We start from the raw sequence: 5,917 nt of genomic DNA on the forward strand, positions 1-5,917 counted from the left end.
CCTAGCCTATAGAACAAGAGACCTAGAGATTTATATAGATATAATTAGTACGGGAGACAACATCTTACGGAAGCTCGTTTTCGGGTTATCTTATACATCTAGTACTAATTCTTCAAGTACTAGCCTCGAAAACGATATTAGGAGTGCATAGTCGGCAGACGTAGTCGGCGAATTGCTGTAAGATCAAAGCTCGGCACTTGAATTCGCTTCTCCTGCGAAGCGCTTCCGAATCTAGCGACAAAGTTTCATGTCCTTCTGTTATAAGGTTACCCGTTTTGCGTAAATCGCTAGTATATTAGAGACTTCGAACTCCTATATAAGAAAAGCTTCCGTTGCTTCCTGCAAGCAAAGTAGAGCCTTAGCTTGAAAACGGCATACACTATTACTAGCATTAGTTGCCAAATCCATCGTAATCTCTCGACAAATCCTTAAGAATAGAAGTCGGCGTATTAAAAGCTCTATAGACTTCTAGTATTTCCTGATTTCTCGGAGAGCGGCTACACTAGCCTTCGTTCGTCTTCTCGCTTTAGGCGCCTTTCGAACAACAGGCTTTTTCTGTAGTCGTTGACTTCCTAGTAGTCTCTTATTACTAGGATAGGTCTTCTGTGCTACTTTTTTCGTACGTCCTAGTCTCCTTACGGCGAGACTTGGTCGAGGGGAAGCTATATTAGAGAGCTGTCGGTCTGATCTATTATAGATAATATATAGCCTCTTTGGTTGAACCGATACTACCCCGTCTCGACTACGCCGCTTGGTCGGCAGGTCTGAATCTTCGTTCGTCTTATTATTATCAACTTGACCTATACCTCTATCAGTCTATCTGCCTGCCTCTCCTCCGTCTGCCTCTCCTCCGTCTGCCTCTCCTCCGTCGGTTTAACCGTCTGATCTAACTACTGTCGAGTCCTCTTATCACTTCCGCTATCGTAGGCAGCCTTCGGGAGTGCTTTAGCCTTCGTTTCTTTTTGACGCGGACTATCTCTTCTTTCCTGGTCGTCGTCGTCGTTAGGAAGAGAGGAAGAGACGTAGGAAGAGAGAGATTATGTGTCTATGTTAGGCATTTTGAGAGTTTCGACTTGGTAGGAATATGTAGGATAAGAAAAAAGCAAGAGAGGATAAGTTGGTAGGTATAAGGAAGACCCGGAAATCGCTAAGCCGCTTATCTCTCGAGTATGTCGGATCGCGCGGGAAGGTAATTAGTAATTAGGACAGGGGTTCTATATATATCTACACTAGTATATTTCATATTATATTATATGGTTTATACGCCGACTACGTCTGCCGAACACGTTCTACTCTAGCTACGAGATTTCACTTTTTTACTAGAAAGTACTACGATACCTTAAGAAGTTAGTAGTCTAACTATTTCTCTAGATAATGTAGTATTTATATATAATACCCTATAGCAGTTGTCCTAGTAATGGCGAATAAAGCGACAACAACTCATATTCGAAATAAAATTTAGGTAGGAGGGGGGGCACTTAGGAAATCGACGATAATAGTAGTAGTAGAGGAGCTTAGTATAGGCGCGGAAGTGTGATGTTGTTATAGAGGGTAGTGTCGGTGCTCGGGGTCACGGGACAGGGTTCCGGCTGCTGCCTAAACCTTAAATCTCTTAGATAAGAGAAATTTTATTTCTCAAAGCGCTTCTACCCTACGTATCTACCTCCGCACGTACTACCGCACGTACTACCGCACCTACCTCCGCACCTACATCCCTACCTACGTCCGCACCTACCTCCGTACCGATACTACTATGCCGAAACGGAAGAATGTTACGCTAGAGGCGCTAGAAAATAAGCGTACTAGGCTCGGGGCAGCTGCGAAGTTACTTAAAGAATACTCTCTAAAGCCGAATACCCTACGGGAGCGCGAGCGTACTACCGCTATAGACGAAGAGAAGAGAGCTTAGGATCGACATAGAAAGGCTCGCAATGAATCGTTCGCACGGTTTAAGAAGGCTTAGATCAAGCAGTCTAGCGAGTTTAGCGAGCTAAGTAGGGACCGTTAAGCTACCCTAGTTAAGGAATAGAGATCGATGTATACAGCAGAATATAACCGGAAAGCGTAAGTTTCGTAGTCGGCGTCTATAGTCGGCATCTGCGGTCGGTATTCCTACTTCCTATCAAAGGCTAACTTCTCTAGTACTAAGAAGCAAGCAGAGACTAATCCAGCTCTCTTACCCGACGAATAGGCCGAAATCGATAAAGCTGACTGGTTCCTTAAGCTTAGAGATAGTAAAAGCAAATTAAAGATAACATTTTAAAAGGAGGATCAGGTTGAGTAGGAATAGGATACCCTTACCCTTAGTAAACGATACGATAAAGCACTTAGGGGCCTTAGTAACGAATGCCTTCCTTAAGAAACGATTCTTAATCCTTTGTTATTAAAAGAGATTAACAAGGAGACAGCGAACTCTATTAGAACTTTTGCCTTTCAGGCAGCCTCTTCTACTTTTGCGACTGCTTATAACCAATAGTATCGCTCGATCCGGAAGTTTTAGAACAAACTTGTTACTCTAGAGAGTCTAGTTCTCCCTAACGAGGCAGCTATAAAGCAGATTTCACAAATTGTCGATAGCGAGACTAAAAAGGTAAGCTTATCTGCCGACTATACCTGCCGACCATTTTCTAATAATCCTAGATCTGCGTTAGAGAAGTACGACTCCTACTACTATACGAGATTTTCAGCCTAATCGAGCGCGCAGTCTGCCGTAGTATCCTTGCCTAGGATGTCGCAGCCTAAAGGGCTTATTCAAGTGGTCTTCCTAGACCCTCCTAGCTAATACCAGAAAATTATAACTACTCCGCTAATAGTTTCCTTCTATTAGTGAGCTTGAAAGGGGAGAAGTACCTCGCGAAGATAGTATACAAGCTCTGTAAGAGGGAGAATACTCTGAGCCGCGAACAGACTCTCTAGCCTAAGATAATGGCTACCCTTATCGAGTGCAATGTTAAAGAGTATAATAGGATTACTCTAGAGGCCTTTCTACTCCTACTACTACGAGAAGATAAACTATGCCTAGCATCTTCGGGAATCGAGAAGGTACTTACGAAGGACTCTATATTTGCAACTTTGTTAGAGGGTTCGAGATTTCAGACTCGGAGGACTAGGAGCCTCGCCTGTTTTAAGAAGACGAAGAGGGATAGAAGAAAGGGTAGGAGGGTTGGTAGTAAGAATCAGACTATCTAATAGGTTGGCTCGCAGCCGGAAGTAGGCCTGCGAATTCTATTCGCTTAACCCCTGTAGGGTAGCGTACTAGGATTCTGAAATTCCTACTTTCCCTCCTTTCAATTCCTACATTCCCTCTCCTCTATCCTCTCGTAACGGATTTACGACGTCGGAGTCTGAAATACTATGTTTTCGTCTTCCTTTGCTTCCTCTCTAGGAGTCGGAAGCTCCCGATTCGAATCCTCCTCGCAGCTAGGAAGCTCTTCTACTACCCCTATACGATCGAGCGCTCGCTTACGCTAACGATATAGTTCCGCGACGAACCTCCTACCGAGCCTAACACTAGGGGACCGCCGACGTAGAACAGAGGTTCGCAAGCGTCGTACAAGACGGCCGACTATAGTAGAAGAAGATCTAGATTCCTCTCTAGTACTCCCCGTTAAGCCGGACTATATCGGGGAGTAGGATATTAAGGCTAACTGCTGGCTATAGAGGTTTAAGTATAAGGAGAACTTTGAGAAGTAGTACGAGGTACGCTAGTAGAACTATACTAGGAAGCGGCTCAAAAAGCGGAACGGTCGTACTATATTTGATCGGTCCCTAGTTACCTAGGGGAGTAAGTCTCGGACGTCTTAGGTATAGGATTTCCTAGAGGAGGGAATGCTTTAAGAAGATACGACACCCAAAGTCGTATATAGGTACTATAACGCTGTACTAAAACATCCTATACTAAATACCGGTACAACGTCTGTCGAGAAGCATCTGGACTCCTCGAACTGCTAGGAGAAACAAGATAAGCGAGGGTTTACGAAGGAGATGTTTGTAACTGCAAAGCATCGACAAGTAAGTACTAACTACCGACGACCAGACCTGCCGACTATGCCTACCGACTATGCCTGCCGACTACGTCTGCCGACTACGTCTAAGTGACTATACTGAAACTTTATCTCTAGACTATAAGCAATCCGCGATGGACGAGGGACCTAGGCTATACACCGGACGATTTCCCGCGCTTATCCTTCGAGATGATTATCGACAATAGTCTGCTATTCCAGTTCTTTGAACGACCGTTAGTAAAACAGACTTATATAGCCCTACTCCCGGGACAGGTCGAGACAATTCAGTTCAAATCCGCCTCGATATACCGTAGGATGCTCGGTACTAAGGTTCAAGAGTCTGCTAAATCCCTTAAGACCCGTCTTACTAGTAGATTCAAGATAGCTATCGCGTATAATAGCTAGCAATCCAGAGGTATGAAAACCTTATTCCTTACTATCTAGGTCTACTAGATTGACGACTACTAGGTCTAGTACGAAGGGATACTTAGCTTTCTATATATTACTGGCCGTTATACTAGTAATTACCTTACGGAGATACTATTCGAAATCTTACAAGAGTTCGAGATTAAGTGCCGATTGACTGCAATTACGTACGACAATGCCTCGAACAATAAGACCCTATACAATACGATATAAGACTACTTGCTTTACTCTTCCTACTTCCTTCTAATATTCTATAGTGTTTCAGCGATTGATACTTGTTAAGAGAGGTACGGTATAACGGCTAGGAGGCTAGCAACGAGCTTAGAGGAAGGTACGGAGAGCAGTCCCGACTCGGAGATAGGAGAGGATAAGGAGGAGGCAATCGCGGAGCATAATCGAGCTAGCCGTCCCGAGCGATTTCCCTGCTTTGTATATACTGCCCAGCTTCCCTTAAAGGCCTTTTTCGACCGCCTAGGGCTCTGTCCGACTAACGACCTTTCTAAATACTAGGATTACGAGAAAGATCGGCAGATATTATAGAGAAGGAGAAAACAGAGTAAGCAGATCAGCCGCCCTTAAGCTAATAGTATGCCTTACCTCCTTCTAAAGGTAAGATTAGTCTCTGCGGCCTATCGCCTGTTAACCTTCTTATTTTCAAAGTATAGTCGGCTCTCGTAGTCGGCAATTATAGTCGGCACTCGAGATTCCCTTCGCTGATTTCGATCCCTAGATCCGGAAACTTTGCGTCTTTATCAACTCGAGCTCTTAAAGGTTCGAGCAGTTTATCGACCTATAGAAAGAGATGCTTCAAAAGAAGGAGCTATTTGCAAAGCACCGTCGGTAGAATAGCGTTCAAGATCGGATCCTAAGGGTCGTTCAAGACGTAAAGACAAGGTAGTCCTTAACAACGTTAATGCTCGATCGCTTCAGCAGACTACAAAGAGTTATCGAATCTTATATCGATCGACTCGACCTAAGTGAAGATATAGGTATCGATTCCGAAGAGTGGCAAAGGGTTGAGTACCTTATCGACCTTACGAAACCATTCGCAGCGGCGACAGCAACGATCGGAATAACGAAAGGTCCGACTATCTACCTTGTCCTCGTATACTACAACTAGCTTTTCGACATTCTAGAGGAGGCGATAAAGCGACTTAAGAATAAGAGGATACCTTAGAAGAAGGATGTATATCAGGCATGCGAGGCTGCTTAGGCTAAGCTTGAGAAATATTATCGAGATACCTAGGATCGATTTAGCGATTACTACGGCATTAGTGTCCTCCTTACCCCCTGCCTTAAGCGGAAGTTCTAGGTACGCGATAACTTCGGGGATAAAAGCTACTGCGAGTATTACGAGGGTAAGCTAAGAACAGAGTAGGAGAAGAGCTATCGTCTATTATCGAGCACTTCTACCTACGAGTTACGTAGTAGAAGTGGTCGGTATAAGGGCTAGATCGACTTTACTCTTAGTAGGAGTACAGAGTCTT

Source organism: Sphaerulina musiva (assembly GCF_000320565.1).
Source record: "Sphaerulina musiva SO2202 unplaced genomic scaffold SEPMUscaffold_2, whole genome shotgun sequence".
NCBI classification, from domain to species: domain Eukaryota; kingdom Fungi; phylum Ascomycota; class Dothideomycetes; order Mycosphaerellales; family Mycosphaerellaceae; genus Sphaerulina; species Sphaerulina musiva.